We start from the raw sequence: 17,763 nt of genomic DNA, 5'->3' as shown, positions 1-17,763 counted from the left end.
TTCAGTTCACCTGACACTCGGACTGGTGGCTGCTTCGGGTCTCCCCTCCTGCCTCCCCTTCCCTCATCCACCTGTTGCCTCTGTGGAAGCCCCGTCATAGCCACCACCAAACAACGGAGTTATTTCTACACATCGACCTGCATCTGGCCAATCCACCACCTCTCATTGTTCATGCCATTACAAAAAAAATAAAAAATAAGTCACTGGGGATATGCCCGGTATGCCCGATGGCCAGTCCAGCTATGTTAACCTGCAACCAAATCTGCAGCTCCATACAGCAATGTTACGACTTAGATTATATCTTATAACGCATAACTCTTATGTTAGCTGCCCTCAGTAGCATACTGTCTGAAATATTCCACAGCTGCAATAATTCTTTAAGTGTTATTTTTTTCCTTGGTATTCTAATTTCACCGAAGTTTACTAAACTCAACAAACTTGATATTACTTACCGGGACATTTATTCTGTCCTCATTTTCTTTCACCGAAAAATTCTTTCCTGCAGTGCCATCTTTCGCGCTTGGCTCTCCTACCTTTGCTAACGTGATGCGCATAGCGCAGAAGCGATGCTGCATTCACTTACACTCGGATATCTGAGCGTCACCGTGAAAACATAATCGGACATTTGATATTTGATTGAATTTTATTGTTTTGCCTTTGGGGTGGCACCTGGGGTGGCCAGTCTGGTTTGGGGGGTGGCCTGTGCCCCCCCAGGCCACCCCGCTGGACACGCCATTGCTCTAACTGACCTTCACATCAGCTCAGACTGGGCTCCTGGGAGGGCACCGACTGCGCATGACCGCGGGTTAACTTGGAGCCCAGGCACGAGCGGACAAGTACAAAGAGGCTGCTGCTGCTGCTGGCGCAGAGGGGACGTACCGTGTGCGGCGGGCACAGACTGGAGCTTTGCACACTTTTGCGCAAAGTTAACGCATTACCCAGCTTTTACCCTCCGAGACTCCGACCCCGAGCACAGAAAGGAGTCCGAGGAAAGGAGCTGCACCTCCAAAGGAGCCCGGGAAGCGTTAGCGTGGGGTAAGTTAAGGTCGCTTTTGCTAAGACAAAGTGTGTTTTAAAGTGCTTCAGTTGTCCCAGGTGTCTCTGTGGGCGCGTGTAAGCGTGCACGAGCCCTCTGCTTAATTAATTACGTAAGTTGAGCGTGTCTTCAGTGCGTGTTGTCGGCCAGGTGGTCCTGCAGCGAGCAGACGAGACAATCCCATGAAGCGCTGCTGGTTAAGCTGGATTATATTTAAAGTCAGCTGGTGTTTGGGAGTCCTTCAGGTAATCTGGCGCTGTTTTTTTCCACTTCCGTCTGCGCTGCGCAGGTGTTATGAGGCTGAACTTTGAGCTCCAAGAGCGGGGAACCGGAGGCGAGGGACGGCGGAGGTTTTCAGGGGGATTCGCCCCTCGAGACCAGTTTCATTAAACTCGCGATTAAATCCACAGTGAGCCGCCTTCGCTCGGATTCAGAGTAAGTCAGGTGTCACCACAGGCTCGCGGACACCTTTAGCTCAAGCGCGAGAACGCAGAAATGTCTTTCGTGGCACTGTTTCCACAGCCGCGTCCTCGTAGCGCAGTGCGTGATGAGCTCTTAACAAAAGAGTTTCCGTGGAGCTCTAAAGGTCACTCAGCAACCCCGAAATGCTGCCAAATGAAACTAGTGTTGGACACGTTTCCTTCTTTGCTACCTGTTTTCATGCGGGGGGGCTCAGACCTGGATGGTAGTCCCCATTGTGCTGGTGAAGAGCTGGGGTCAAACAGAGGGCTCCTCATCCTCTCCTGGCTCACAGGCCTTTCCACTCTTCAGTACAGATGAAGCACTGGGGAATTGATATGTGAAGAGGAGGACTAATGGCCTTGTGAAGCTTCCACTGGGGTTGTTGCATATCTTAAGATCCACTTGTCTACACTTGGATAATAAGTGCAGATTTCATCCAGGATGCCACACAAAGCATTCCTTCAGGGCCCGAATGCCTCGCATTTTGTGGCTTTGCAGAAAGCATCGCACTTTCTGCAAAGTCGCTTCTCAAAGCTGCTGCTTTGCTGTTTGTAGCACTGATTAACAGCTTTAATGGGGTTTGAGGGTTAGCGAGTCATTCACTAACCTTAAGGTGGTTAAAGGGTCATCTCGGTGTCTCTAACAGCTCAGGCGTTCTTTACTTCACTGCAGGGAGCTTGTTTCATATTTTCATAAGAATAAACTGAAGATGAGAGAAAAATGATATTTCTGGAAGCTTATTGATTTCTAATGCTCTCCTCCTCGGTATCGTGGACATACGGTGGAGGTCTGTGAAATGACGCCTGACTGAGACGACCCTCACATCCGCAGGATCAAAGCCGGGTCTCATCTGCTCAGACGTGTGGCCTCCCCCGCCTCCCCCGCCTGTGATTACGACTCCCACCCCTCCTGTTTGTTTAGAGGAAATGACTTCCACTCCACAGCTCTGTGCGAGCAGCTTGCACGTCACGACTGGCCTCGCTTCTCTTGTGGGTGTTCAGTTTTTTTGTGGAGTCCTTGCCGTGGTGTTTTCTCTGTAATTTTATCTCGAGGGGGTTGCTGAGTTATAATTTTAGTTTTGGTTGAACATCTGTGCATACTTGTCTTGTTTGTGCTTCTCTTGCATGTTTTTGGTTCTAAAAATAAAGCTGCTCTGCCTGGGTTCACTTGAAAATGTTAGTTTTTGCGTGCGTGCACGTGAAGCTTCACTGCTGGGTAACCCCGAAGAAACCACTCTTACTGGCTGGACTGGAGGTGAAGGGAGTCGTCACAGCTGCTCGGCTTTAACGTGTGGGATGAGGACCTACATGAGCCTCGGGGTCTGCCCTGTTATTACAAGATCAAATGTACTTTAGTTTGAGTGGAAGATCCACTTAAACTAAAACCATAAGAGCCCCCTCCTGCAAAAACAAGAACAGCCCAAGATGCATTTGAGAGGATATAAATGTGTTCATGGAGATCTTCGATAAGACGTTTCACAAAGGACACAACGACCACGACTGTCTGAGCCGGGGCTCAAACCGGCAACCTTCCCATTACAAGACGAGCCGCCAACTCTTGAGCCACGATCGCCCCCATTTCACACACAAGTAGCACTTATGTGTTGGCAGTTTGTGGCAACAGTTGGTAGTGCTTCTTGTAACTGGAAGGTTGCCGGTTCAAGCCCGGGCTCCGACGGTCTCATTCGTTGTGTTCTTGGGCAAGACACTTCACCCGTTGCCTACTGGTGGTGGTCAGAGGGCCCGGTGGCGCCAGTGTCCGGCAGCCTCGCCTCTGTCAGTGCGCCCCAGGGTGGCTGTGGCTACATGTAGCTGCCATCACCAGTGTGTGAATGGGTGGATGACTGGTTGTGTAAAGTGCTGTACAAATACAGGCACCATGAAGCCTCTATAATGACTCACAGCTTTATTTAAGGACATGATGAAGGTGACACTGCTTACTCTGTAAATGAGCTTCTCTGAATCTCAACCATTCTGCAGTGAGTTATTTGTGATCTTGGCTTTTTCATTTCTAAACAGTGAAACTGTCTGGTTTCTAACTACCTTTACCAATAAACTGGGATCATTACTGGCTCAAAATTGAGTTTCTGGTTGGTGACTGATGCTGAAGAGCAGCTGGTCTGCATAGTGTTAAGGCAAAGAGTTATTATTGCCTTTAGTAAGAATAAGTCAGAGTCGGGGAGCACTGGAGATGAGAAAAAGAGCTTCAGGTTGCTGTGAAGCTGCCGTCCTGCTGTTCTCTGGGCAGTTGTTGCAGTTATTCTGAAGCATCAGCTGGTATGAAACTGGTGCTGCACCTCCACTCACAGTGCATGAGTTTTGGATGTAAATAAAACCTTTTAAAAACACCAGTGGACCGGCTGAAATGAAAAGGCTTGCATAGCTGATTCTAAGTAAAGGCGATCTTCAGGGAGTCCTAACAGATTTCCAGCAGCTCGGAGCAGCTGCCAAGTCGGCACCACGCTGTTTGCAAATTTGCAAGGAAGTTATTACCGCGGTGATCAAAGCTCTGGCAGGACCGCACGAAATTCTTTTCAAATCAGTTCTTGTGGATTTAGCAGCTTAATGGAGTCAGAGTGGCCTGAGATGGATTGGGAGACATTTGTGTGTGTTGGCACAGATTGTAGAGGAGGCTGTGAGGTGTGTTGGACTGATACTTAAAGCAGAGGTGAGATTATTTAGTTTCTTCTACAGATGTTTGGTGTCTGGGGTATCTAGTTTTGCATGGATGACTTGCAGCTGGAGTTATTCTGCACAGCCAACATTTTGGGTGATTCAGGAGGCCGACGGTAAACATGATCCCGGTCGCTTCTACCTGCAGAGATTATGAAACAAACCAGGTGAAGTTGTTGTGACTTTGAATTTCACTGACAACTTACATAAGAACAAGCGGACACATGAGCTATCACGATGAATGTCAGCGGCCCGCCAAAGAGCCCCGGATAGTGTTTTATGTTGTTCCGCCTGCTGATGATTCATTTCTGCATGCTTCAACTTGCGAGATTCTCGTTGGGTAGAAGATTGCTGCGGCGAACATGAAGGAGTGAAGCTTTTTGCTCTCTGTGGCTGGGATTAACCCTGCCTAAACCTCGGAGTGCGTTTCACAAAGATGTTTTGTTTCCTGGTATGTTAATCCCGTTCTTTCTTTCATGCTCCCTCACAGTCGTCACATGCTCGTCGTATCACAGACGATCAATAAGGGATCATTGACCTCTGACATTATGAAATTAAGAGTTTAAATGAGACGTTTTTGTTTCTCAGCTTCGGCTCCTCACAGACTTCGTTTCTTTAAACCACCCGAGCTGTTGGGACAGCAGCAGATTTGTGACGGGGTCTTCTACGTAAATATTTGTGTTGGTGTCGGCCTCGCTCGTGTCGGCTGTGGAAAACTCGATCTTTGCAGTGCTGATGGGACCTTTTGAATCAATGTGCCGGGACGACGCCCTCGTGGAAACGCGCTCTGCCTGACAAGACTTGCAATAAATGATTGTTTTTAATTTTCACTTTGATGGGAGGAGTGATGGTGCGTGGAACTTGAGGCTAAAGCGGGAACACCGTTGCACACCAACCCTTACAGGGGAAGGAAGTTATTCTTCCAGTGTAGAGCTGACGCCTCACACACTCATCCAGTGTGGCATTCTGGGAAATCAGTTTTCAGCTTGCTCGTTTTTAGTAAACAAGTTTTTGTTCTCGAGTCACACAACAAATATTTCAGGGCATGTATAAATGTTTATTACTCCAGGCACCTGTTTGTGGAGGTTTCAGATCAGTGCTCGTGTCGTGTAAGAATCTGTTAACCTTTTAGGATAGAAATAAATGTGACTTTGATTTCATTTGGACCTGTTGGTATTAAAACATTTGAATAAATGTATAAGGAAATCTTTGGATTATAAAATAACTGGAGGGTTTTTTGTGTGTTTTAAGAAAAATGACTAAAAACCTTTATTTTATATTAAAATAAGTATAAATAATTGGGTGGCATTTATTAATTTGTGCAGTTTTTCTCTTATCAAGGTGAAAATTTGAATATTATTGATATGATTTATATTTATTGGAGCAGAACAAATACTTGCAAATAAAAATCTCGGTAAATGGTCATAAAATCAAAATCTGAACGATGAAACCAACAGAATCATTAACATCACTAAGACTTTCATATAGAGTTGTTCACATGGTGACCATCATCTGTCCATGAAGCCATGCCGTCAGTTTTCCGAGCAGATAATTCCCAGAAAAGCTCTGAAAGTTCAGCTGTTCCTAACCTCAGCAAACTGCTCGCTGACCTGCACCGTCGTGGCTTACAGGTGTAGCACCAGCACCTGCAGCAGGTGTAGCACTGGTTCATGTGCTGGTGAAGGACTAGGGATGGGTACCGGTGTCCGGTGCCATGATGGCACCGGTTCTGACATAAACGGTAGTAACCAGACCGAAAAGCAGCGCACATTTCGGTGCTTTATTTCGGTGCTTTTTTTTCCTGAGCTGTGATACACTTCTAGCCAATCATTTTACGTTTCCGAGGATAGTAGGCGGGTCCAGGTACGTACGTTCTGTTAGAGCAGAGCTACAGATTAAAAATGTCCAAGGCGAAGCGGTCAAAAGTCTGGCTGTACTTCACAGCAAAAGATGCAAACTCAGCAGCAACAAGTGCTTTAAGCTGATACTGTGATACTGTCAAAGGAGGTAACACCAAGAATCCGATGAAACACCTGGCGACGCATAGCGTTTTTTTTAAAAGCCCAGAAATGCGCCGTATTTGATAGCTTGCTGCGAGACCTCACACCGAGCGCATCTACTGCGGGTGGGTTGCCTGTTATGCAACATCCCCCAAAAACACGAAGAGGAGAGTCCTGGCCCCTAGCCCTGCCAGTGTAGCAGAAATGATGATGGCAGCAGCAGCCGTTCTTCTCTGCGTGAGTAGCTAATTTACGTTGAGTAGGCTAACCACGTTATTACATTAATGCATGTAAGGTGAACTAGCAAACATCATCATAGCTACATGCTGCTGTCTTCTTGTTTGATGGCAGATACTCCCTTCACCCTGGCCAAAAAGGCTAAAATGACCAAAGAAAAAGTGGGAAACAGTTAAACATGAGAGGTTTTTGGACAAAGTTTGTGTTTTTTCCATTGATTAAGCACTGCTTCCAGCCAAGAGTGATACTATATATGCCCCATAGCTGCAGAAAAGGCTAACATTGTTATATTTTTACAAAAAACAGCTGAACATGAGAGGTTTTTGGACCAATTTTGTGTTCTCCATTCTTTAAGCACCGGTTTGAGCACCGGCACCGTTTCAAAAGTACCGATTTGGCACCGGTATCGGATAAAACCTAAACGATACCCATCCCTATGAAGGACTGTTGCTAACTTCTCTCCTCGTATTCACAGAAGCCGTTTTCTACAGCATATTTCATAATTCTTTGAGAAAACTTCATTAAAACTGAAAGTAAGAACTATTGTATGGTGCATCAGGCGCTGGCAGCTGACTCCCTTTTGTGGTGCATGTAGATCAGAAACGAAGGCGTCCAACACACGAGACGAGCTATTAGCCCGTCTTCTTGTTCCAACCACAAAACTCTGGAGCTGCAGGCGGGGAGCAGCGGCACATTCGACTCCTCTGAACCAAACATCCTTTGCTCTGCACGTCAGGGGGAAGTGTCGCTTCTTAAAAACGTCTCACCCGTAGCCTGTCATTATCCTTTCAGAGCTGCTGATGAATGAAAGGTGAGCAGTCTCAGAGAGGAGGGAGCGAGAAATCCCACACGTTTCTTGTGCATTAAGCAGGACAAGGCAGGTGCAAAGGGGATTCAGGGCTCAGTTGATACTGTGATAATCCCTCAGCTATGCAGGCATGCACAGACTCTGCTTGTCAAGTCGAAGCATTCCACAGTCCGGGGGTCTGACGGGGCTTCACGTTAGCCAGAACCTGACCTGCTGATTAGAGATGCAGCCAGCTGTGCGCGGGACACATTCAAGCCTAGTTTACATACAAACCTTAGCATGAATTTAATACAAATGTCTTCATTCTTGGTTCATTGTTTGTTTTTTGAGGGAAATGGATGATGCCCATTTTTGTGAGCAGAGTATATACAGTAAAGCACTTTAAAAATACACCTTAGCGCTCATTATTTGAGAGTTTTTCCTTGTGCAGCTTTTTTTGCTGGCAGCTCTCGGTCTGAATCTCCCATCATCCTCTGCAGCTCAGAAAGGGCTGTTGAGTTTGTTCCCTGTCAGGGATGCCGCTGTTTACGGCCGAGAGCCTCGGCCCAGTGGTCACCGTGCTGCTCATATTACAGCCTCCCTCATTGGCTGCTATTGTCAGGTTACTCTGTGTGTGTGTTCAGCGTTTGCGTGGCCGGGCTGCGATTGGCTGTGCCGTGTGAGACGGCGCCGGGTGACGTCTCTGCTGTAATCCCTCGTTTCTCTCTGGTAGCGCTGGCTGCTCTGTGCCAGCTGCAGCTCTGTGAAATGCTTTTACAGGTTTCTAACTGAGGAAGGTGAGTAAAAGGTGCAGCAGTTACCAATACAGCTGTTGTAGTATTATTGTTTTGGTTTTTTAAGTTGTGTTTAGTTTCTAAAACTTGCTGGTGCAGGTTTTAACGTTTGCATGGTGGGACCAGTGAATGTTATCAGAAGGAGATGTGGGGAACAGGAAGCTTGAGTCATGGTCGTAGTCACAGTTCGGGTGTTGGGTGTGTTGTTCATGTAAGCATCTGATCCCTGGTTTGGAAAGCCAGCTGAGCTTGTAACCTGGGTTTGAGTTCAGATTTACACTCGGATGTTGGTGCACATAAACTGCTCAGATGAACCTGGATCGTGCTCTTACACATTTCTCATGTCACATGCCATTACCATTATCTGACCAGAACGTGGATGCTGATGTGCGTGTGAACAAATTATCCAGGAGGAACGCAGTGAAGTCTGCGTGTGGAGATGCCGCCGCTGTGTGACGGTGTTACTGCAGCTGCTCGGGAGATAAACCTGCGTGAAACGCTGCTGTCGTTGCTCTGACTGCAGAGAGCACGTAATGTTAAATGCTGCTAGTACAAGTCATTCACTTTATCTGCTTGTTAGTGTGAACCGGTTCAAGGGTACAGCCGGGGTTTGCTGGGCGAGGGGGGCGGTGGTTGGTTGTGTCTACAGCTGCCACTCTGCACATTCCGACTCTCGGGGCTCTGCAGCTGTCTGAAAAGTTTTGGCATCTTTAATGAGACGCAGGCTGATGTGACTTGTTTTTCTTGGGTGCTTTCAAAACCAACCTCCTGATCGCTTGCAGAGTGATGCTGTGTTCAGTCATGTGACCTTGTGGTTTTTAGCATGTTTTTGAACTGAGAGATGCACTACACAGTTGCATTGTGGCCTCACCACAAGAAGTGGTTGTAGACGAGAGATGAGATGAATGGATGAAGGCGGTTAAAGAAGAGCCACGAGGACTTTATTTCCTACCGCGTGTTGATTCAGGAGGACCAGAGTCACTGAAATTGTGTGATACGAGTTACAGCTGAGTCCACATTAAAGCCTGAACAGTGCTCGAGTTGTTTTTAGGGTCAATACAGAAGTAATAAATCTGATTACATCAGTAAATGAAGGGTAATCGACTTCACACATGCTTACCTGAAGGCACTGCTCAGCTGTGAGGTGTAGTCAGCTACATGTGCTGCACACTGGGCTGTATGGCTGTAGCATGCAGTGGCAAGGTTTCCCTACTACCCCATTATGTTTAGTTTAATAATTAAAAACGGCTGTACACCAGCTGATGGTGATTAACCAGTGCATCTGTTTATCTGTGGGCCAAAATCCTCAACGTTTAATCCTCCTGGTTTCTCTGGAAAAATCCTTCATGAGGAGAGAGCTGGTTGCCTCTCTGCCACGTCTCCGTCTTGCCTAAACTTGGCAACCTGAGGACCAAATGCAGAAAAGCATTAAAAGGGGTTCAGGTGAGAAAGTGAAAGACACAGCCTGTACCTGCTGCAACTGTGTATGGAGGGAAACTGTAGCATTCATTTGTCTCATTTAAATGTGATGTGTAGAGCACGGCCGACAGTCTGTGGAGCTTCATGCAGTATAAGAGCAGGCAAAGATGTGGGTTACGATCCCCCACACAGACCCTGCACAGCAGCTGTCCTCTTGGCCTGTATCAGGTCACTTTATCAGATCTACTGTAATTGCAAGCTGCAGGAAAGGCAGGAAACTCTTTGTATGCTTTGCATCCTTGTGGAAGTAATCAGCCGGACATTTGGGAAATTTTTTTTTTTTGCAGCGTCACAAATTGTGGCAGTTTGTAACACAGATGGCAGCCATTTGTGCAAACCTGCAAATCGACAGCGAAGCGCGTAAGTGCGAGGAGCACGTCCGGTACAGTGAAGTCTTTCAAGCTGTGGTAACAAATTGTCGTAGAGGTCGTTGCATCAGTTTCAGGAACTTTCCACAGGCAGGTGACGAAGCTCCGTCAATATAGAAACACCTCTCCAGCCAGACGGCTTTCATGAAAGCCGTCTGTGGTTACATGCCTCTGATTTGGTGTATAAACACCGTCCTGAAGGAGGTCGGGCGTTTCACTGTTAAACTTCAGCAGTAAACCATTTCCTGTTACGGTCAGCTGGGCTTACAGTGGAGATGGACTCCCTGCTGGCACCGTTGATCTTATCTGGGCTGGTTAATGTTCCTGTCAGCACACATGGGCACGTTTTCATACGAGGCTGCGCTTCCACACCTAAACTTTCAAGTGGGGACGAGTATCGATGATAAATTTGATAGTGATGAACTTTGAAATGGTGTTACTATAGCGACCGGTTTACAGCGTTTGGCTGTGTGTGTCCTCATCGCGGTGGTGCGGTGACGTAGGCTTGCTAATGGCCTGGCGTCCTCTCAGGTTTCAGCCTCCACAAAGTGACGGGCACATCACCATGGCGATACCAGTCCTCGTTCCCCTGTAGTGGAGAGCATTAAAGGTCCCGCATACTTCAAATCCACACTGCAGCAGCTGAGAAGGATGTATGACGTGTGAAGATGGGAGTGGATGCAGGTCCATCAGAAACCTCCTACGTGATCATCTCAGATTCAGTTCTTATTAGGAATGATGTAAAATTTCAGCTCCTTTTAATTCTTTGGTTTTATAAACCATTTAGAGAAAATTAATCGTCTGTTAGGCAGGAACAGACATGCACAAGCTTTACTCATCAATCTACAGACTGCTGCACACCTGCATCCTCAGGCTCGTGTGTGTGTGGTGCCACAGATCGTTTAGATGGAACAAACTCACAGATGTGAATGTTCTTCATTAAGGACATGTTTGAAATCCATTGATGGGCTTGTTGTCTGAGTAAACAGAAGTAATTCTCGCTGACGTTGGATGCTGCGCGTTGTGTAATTAGTTTTATTTGTTCTAATCACACGGCTCAGACGGTAACGCTGTGGGAAAGGAAAATTACCCATCAGGACGCGGCTTTGTTGGTTTAAGGTTTTAGCAAAGCAGTAATTGGGTTATGTTGTGCATAAATCTCTGCTCTTGTCGTTGTTGAAAATGGTCTCGCTCGATTAACATCGTCTTTGTTGGGAGAAGCAACCGTAAGCTCGTATTCAAAAGCTGCAGTCGTGAACATCTGTCTTATCGTACTGTAAATATTGTACTTTGGTAGTCATGCACAGTAACCATTAGTCGTGGATGGGGGGGCTCGTAAGATGTCACGTGCCAGTGACCCACGCCCACAGTCAAGTGGAGCTGCTTTGCTTATTCAAAGCAGAGAGCAGGTTGTTGTTTCAGCGCGCTGGCTGATGGCAGCGCTGCTGTTGTGATGAAGGAAGCAGAGAACAGTTTTCTGTTGCTGCTCTGAAATCACTTTGTTTGTTTTTATTGTACTTTTTAATCGTTATGGACAGTTTGTGTCTTTACTGCACTTTTTAAACAGCTGGTGCGTGTTAGCAGCAGCAGCTCGAGGTTAGCACGTGAAGATCGGGCAGATCTGACTTTGTTTTGTTTTCTCCCACGTTCTGTACGATTACCTTGGTTTTGTTGTTCTTTAAACACATCCAGACCCCAGTGCAGTGCTGAGGGTCACACACAGGCCTGCTGCCCGACCCACAATACTCCTGACCATAATGGCTGTCCCTGGGAGCGGTCAGCCCTCGGGCTAGAGGATCCTCGTTGTTCTGGCTATGCATGGCCAAGCCCAGTGAATTCAAGCCTGAGCACCAGACACATGCCTGCAAGCTCCCCTCCCTGCACTGGCTCTACAGGCCCTGGTTTTTACTTCCATACAAGTTATCCAGAGTCCATATCATGACCCACGTTGTAGTTTGTAAATACATGCTTTTAGTCTGTGTCCTGGGAGACCCTGCCAGGAGCCTCTGTCCGTGCCAACACATCCCCCCATCTTGTGTTGGGTGGTTCGGTCCAGCGTTGGAGCTCGGGTGAAGAGCGCAGATGACCGAAGCAGCTGCTGCTCTAATATGTCCCAAGGAGTCAGCTGAGGTGGTTCTTGGATGCTTCTCTTGGAGGTTTTTGTGGGAATACTCAGAGGTGACACCCAGAACCCACTGGAGTTCTCGGGGTTGTGCAGAGGGTCATCTGGCTTGGGAACGTCATGGGATGCTTCAGATGCAGCCTGCTGCCACATGAATCGGATAGATGAATGCAGTAGACTTTAGCTACAGTAGTTAATGTTAATCCTTAAAATTGATCAGTTTGTTTGTCCAGTTTTATTTTTGCAGGTCTGTTTGCTTCGAGTTTGGTTCTTGAAGCCGCAGAGTGTGTTTGTGGCGTCTCAGCTTAATGGTCTGATAATGACAACTCTGCTTAATGGGTTTATTTGATAGAGCCACTTTAGAGTTGCAGCGTGGCGGTCACTTTTCCACTGAGCTCATTTTAAACAGAAACGGGCCGAGTTTTGTTTCCTGTCAGGCTTTGGCCACAGATTTCCACCACTATCGGTTTTATCTGCTTTTACTGGTCGATGCATCTGCTCTTCCTTCCTGTCTTTTGCATATTCAGTGACATCTGCCACCAGACTGCTCCCACATTGTTCTTGTCCTCCAGTGAAGCTGAAATAATAGAAGAGCACAGGCCAACATTCGAGTCAATATTTGCTCATGAGCTGTACCTTCTGGGCTCTGTTTTAGAGACGCTTTTGTTATAATTCATAATGAACTCTGTTCTGTTAAAAGTCAGAATAAGGTTGGACACCCAGCTGGAGTTATGAGGAGATTCATCCCAGCAGGACAATAATCTCCTGAGGAAACGGCTTCCTGTTACTTTGGCTACTTCAACAGCAACCAGACCAGATTTGCATTTTAGTTCAGGACCAGACGTTAGTTCAGACGTTAAAGATGGACTGCATGTTTGTTTGTAGTCCTGTTTTCAGGGCTCATGATGGGAAAATCCCCCATCTCTAAGTGTGAGGCTGATCTGTGATGCACCTACAGGCTGTCAGGTCTGAAGTCTTCTCTCCTTCCTGTGTTTAACTGGAACAGGAAGAGCTCAGGTTGTCTCATCAGTCTGCAGAGTAATGCAGAGTCACCGGTGCACAGGTGTAAATGCAATAAATGCACTGCAGCGAGGATTCAGCGCAGTGATGTAAACCCTACATCTGTCATACAGTATCGTGTATTTACAGCAACATTTCTATCTCTGATAAGACAAACACAGATCTACCACTGAGTTTATGTTTGCAGTGTAAATGTGCAGCAAAGTTCAGCAAGCCAGAAACAAAACGGATGCTTAAAGCTGAGATGAAATATTCGGGCAGTCATTCTTGGAGCCGGACGGATTGACGAGTGTGGGAATTTGACTCATCGCTGTCAAAACACGCAGTCAGTTTAGCAAATATGACTGTTCACAGGTAGGAAAAGCCGGACAGCAAAAGTTACTCTGTCATTCCTAAAGGTGACACAAAACATTCCCAGAATGAGTTCATCCCTTTGTTTTGGTGGAAGTGGCGATCCTCCCAGCGAACAGACGCCCTCCACAATGCCACAGTGTTTCCAGAGGAATGCTGCTGCTATTGTTGATCGGAATGACTCCCGCTGGGAAGACCGCCCCGCCTCGCCCCCTCAGCCCTCCACTGCCAACACAATACAATGTGTTGCATTATACCTATGAAGGCATGCTACTGTTTTCATAGCCTGCGACCCTGCGAGGCCAAGATAATGAAAAGGATAACACGGAAGTCATTAGTTAGTCCCACAGTTTTTCCCACTTCCTCCACCCAGCGATGGCTGGTAATCTGACGCGAGCCCGACCGTGCAGATGAATTTACATCTGCATTAAATGTCCAGAGCTTAGTCTTAGCCCCGAATTCATGTTATGAATGTTTAGAGATGTGCATGATTTACTAGCTGCAAAATAAATGTTAGTTTTCCGACTCGGACCGGTTTTCGTTTGTTAAACATCGCTGATGATGTCCTCTGCAGACGTCGACACCGTCCACGTCTCGTCTGTCTTCACCTGGAGCGGCGTCTCGCTGAGCCAGACACCCATTTGGTGTTTAACGACTTCCTGAAGCTGCTGAGGTTTGCTGTAACGAGCCGTGCTGTCAGGGTTGGAGGTTGCACCTCTCACCGATTCCTCCTTCTGGCGCTGATGCTAACGCTCTGCTTTACTCTTGTTAATCGTATATGTTAAATTTAAATTGTGTAAACTTGTTCTCGAAGCAGATAATGAGACTTTTTAAGGCTTGTTTGGGAGGTTTTATCTTTTGTGGGTCATGGTTTTGTTTGAATTTGGCGTGTCCCCCACTTTTATTTGGTGGTTCCTTTTCTGCTTCCCCTCTTGGGAACAAATTAGACTTTCAGATTAGGGCGTCAAGTGACGTGTGGACGGCTTCAAGCGCTGTTGATGCTAACGGGGAAAACGGGAGAGGTTAGTGCCTGGTCATTACTGTCATTCCCCTCAAACACCCCCCTTCTCTCCCTGTACTTTCCTCCCCCTCCCTCAGTGGAACAAATCATTTAGCTAATGGGATTAATCCTCTCTCCCTGCCTCCCCCCTCCCTCCTTTCCTCTCTTGTCTTCTTTCTTTTCTCAAGTCCATCCTTGAGTTCCTCTTTCTTCTTGGCAAACACGAGTGCTTCGTGTCAGTGAAAAGCTTTAGAGGGAACACTGAATTAACGAGGACTAAATGCAGGATTTGGGAGCCTCGATCACCTTCCTTGTTACTAAACGTTCTCGTTGCTGTGATCATATAAATGAGGAGTCTTTTCTCCAGACGACCCCTCAGTTGGGAGCCAGAATAAACTCTTAATCGCTGTATTTAGGCTGCTTTGTCGTCCCAGTAACAGAGTAGGGATAACGGCCAGCCCCCGAGATGGCATGCTCGATATCCCCGATGACAAATGACACTAAAGCCAGTTAATCAGGGCTAGCACTGATGTCACCACATTAACCTCTCCATGACAAACAATGAGGCCAGCTAAGAGCGCACAAAGGCAGCCAGCGTCGGGACCAGCTGGGGCGGACACGCTCAGCAGATGGACATTAATATATTCTACATTACATTTAAATTGAGGCTTTTATTTATAAGCTGAACTACAGGATCTGTAATAACTCAAGAACAGAGTTTACTCACATTAACTGACTCACTGCTCTCTGACCAGGTATGAGCTGCAGAGTGGTTAACCGACCTTGCTGCTGGCGCTCCACCTTGCTGCTGGCGCTCCACCTTGCTGCTGGCGCTCCACCTTGCTGCTGGCGCTCCACCTTGCTGCTGGCGCTCCACCTTGCTTAAATCAGCACTTTGTCTCCAGTATCCGTTCCAGCTTCTCCAGACTGGACCGATAATCTGTCGAAATATCAGAAGAAGTGTGAAGGCAGTTTTTAGGCCATTAAATGATCTTTAAGTTGTTGGTGGAGGTGGAGCAGGTCGCCTACTAACCGGAAGGTTGCTGATTCGTTCCCCATCCTGCTCAAGGATACTAACCCCATGTAGCTCTCTGATGCATCCACCGGTGTGTGACCTCTGCAAATGGGAGGATGTACAAGTTGTGTAAAGCTTTGAGTGCTCAGAGTAGAAAAGCGCTATACAAGAACCGGTCCATGTACCGTTAACGAATTCCATGTGTTCTGCCCGAGGTGGGACTGCAGAGAACTCAGGATGTGTGGGCAGCTAACCTTCTGCCCAAAGGCCGATTCCTGGAGTCATAGTTACAATAGATAATTATCAACAGGCAAAGTCCACAAACGAGCAGCAGCAGGTCTGATGCTGCTTCATAACTGGTGCTTGTGAGGCCGTTTAGACTTCCTGACATTAAGGCTGTTTTGTTGTGAGGGGAAAATGAAAACAGACGCTTGTTTTCAGGAGTTTGCAGCTGTAACTTTGGCTGCTTGTTAAAACCTGCGTGCTTGTTGTTTGCACAGTGATTCGCTGCTTTCTGTTACGTCTCGGTCATGATGAGATTTCTATCAAACTGAACGGCCAGCTGCTTTCAGTGGAAAACACTTTATCGTGTGGAGGCGGTTTCATGCTCCCCTTGTGCTTGAAAGCCTGAATCTGGCAGGTGTCTTTTGTTCCCGGGACCTGGGCCGCGGCACAGCTGGGACTGCAGCCCCCAGAGATAAAACTGCCTCTTCAGGGAGTCCTGATTGATTCTGAAAGCAACCCGCATAAACACACAGCCTGCGTTGTAACAGCTTTGTGGTGGTTTGACGATACAGTGAAGTGCAGCAGGGCTGCTGTTGTGCTTCTAAGCAGTGCGTGGGACGGTTCTACAGCTGTTCAAGTACTGTAATTATTTAAGGTGTGTTATGCTAATTTCTAGTTACATACTGGAATTGCTAAACTCAGAGTAGCTTTGCATGATTCAGAGTTCAAAATACTCCAATTAAACCTTATTTCTGTTACGCAGGGCATCAGGGTTTCTTCTGATTGGCTGCCCCTCGTAAACAGGATTGAAATGCAGGTTGGTGGGCTTCTGTGCCTGAACACAAAATGACCTAAATGTACACAGGAAGAGTTGAATAGGTCCATTTTATTTGAGACAAAGTTTTATTCAGAGATGTAGGTCGGCTTAAAAAAGGAATGTGAAACAGACTGACGGGGAGAATAAGTGAAAGATACCAGGCTGTGGGTGTGTTGCTCGTGACCCTGAACCCGGTCTTGCTTTTATCTCCACAGCCTGCGCACTTTCTTTCATGTGTTTTCTGAAGAACAAGCAGCTGCATTCTTAGTGTCGCTTTAGAAACTCTGAGCAGTTTCCACAAATGTGTGTTAGCTGTGCAGATTTTAAGGTTTCCACCAATAAGAAGCGGCGCCTGTAAACACACCAGTGCATGCCCATCAGCAAGTGTGCCGATAAGAGTTTATTTTCTCTTCCATGCTGCATGATCCTTAAACCTACACTTTTCTGATAATGCAGCAGTCGTCTGGAGCATGTGGGCCTCGTATCTGTGGAGATATGAAGCTTGTGTATTTTTGTAACATGAACTTTACGCTGTGAAAGAGTGTATTAGCCCCCCTAAACCCTGCACAAACAAACGGACTCCATAAGACAACTGAAGGTGGGAAAGTCCAGTGGATGAGTCCTCTGAGCCTTTCCAGCCCCCAGGGGCGGGTCCTTGTCCCCATTTTAACCAGGAACATGACTTAAACTGCGTTGCTCTAATGGCCACCAGGGGGCAACACCTTGAATTGCACAAAAGAGAGTTTATGGACTCAGGTTCTTATTTTAAGGTTATACTGAATAAAGCATGTTAATATATTTTGATTATTATAAGTGTCAGTAAGTGATGCTCACACATCACCTGCTGGTTTTACTCGGTTCTGAGAAAATCACGTTTTTATCTGTTTAATTTTGGGAAAAACCAACGAGTTTAGACTGTGTCAATAAAAATGACCGTCCGCATCATCGAACCTAAAGGACCTGCGAGCGCTTCTCGTCTGTGCTCGCTTTGTTCTTTTCCAGTTCTGGGAAAAAACTCAACTTGTATTTAATGCAGATGGTCCAGTTCCTGTTTTAAGCCCATCGGCGCGGCCGCGTGTGGTTGGAAACTGTTTCGCATTTACAGTTTAGAGGGAGATGCCTCTTAAATTTCTGTAAGTAGAAATATGTAACAAAAACAAACTCTTTTAATTTTGTTTTGTAGTTTAGTGCACTTTATTGCAGTTTATGTAGTTAATATGTATGCATTAAGTCCATAATATTAAAATTTATGATATAATTAATATATAGCAACTTGAAACGCTCTACAGCATGTAGTTCTGGGCTTTAAAGGGGCAAACATCCAAAAACAGGAGGTGTGAACTCAGCCTGCCTCAGCAACATGCAAAATCAGCTTTCA

General features: G+C 46.7%; 1 protein-coding gene across 1 annotated transcript in view; it reads left to right on the top strand.

Moving 5' to 3' along the window:
• The first annotated feature begins 975 nt into the window (after window positions 1-975).
• Window positions 976-17,763, top strand: part of kank1a (KN motif and ankyrin repeat domains 1a) — a 49,298-nt gene continuing 32,510 nt past the window's right edge. Inside the window, exon 1 of the mRNA XM_085476469.1 lies at window positions 976-1,035. The gene's annotated coding sequence lies outside the window, so the exon portion shown is untranslated. The remainder of the gene's footprint in view (window positions 1,036-17,763) is intronic.

Source organism: Copadichromis virginalis, linkage group LG12 (genome assembly GCF_057382275.1).
Source record: "Copadichromis virginalis isolate Kocher_CV1m ecotype Utaka linkage group LG12, C_Virginalis_male_GT1.1, whole genome shotgun sequence".
NCBI classification, from domain to species: domain Eukaryota; kingdom Metazoa; phylum Chordata; class Actinopteri; order Cichliformes; family Cichlidae; genus Copadichromis; species Copadichromis virginalis.
The sequence above is the reverse complement of the archived record's forward strand: the minus strand, read 5'-3'. Positions and strand labels throughout refer to the sequence as shown.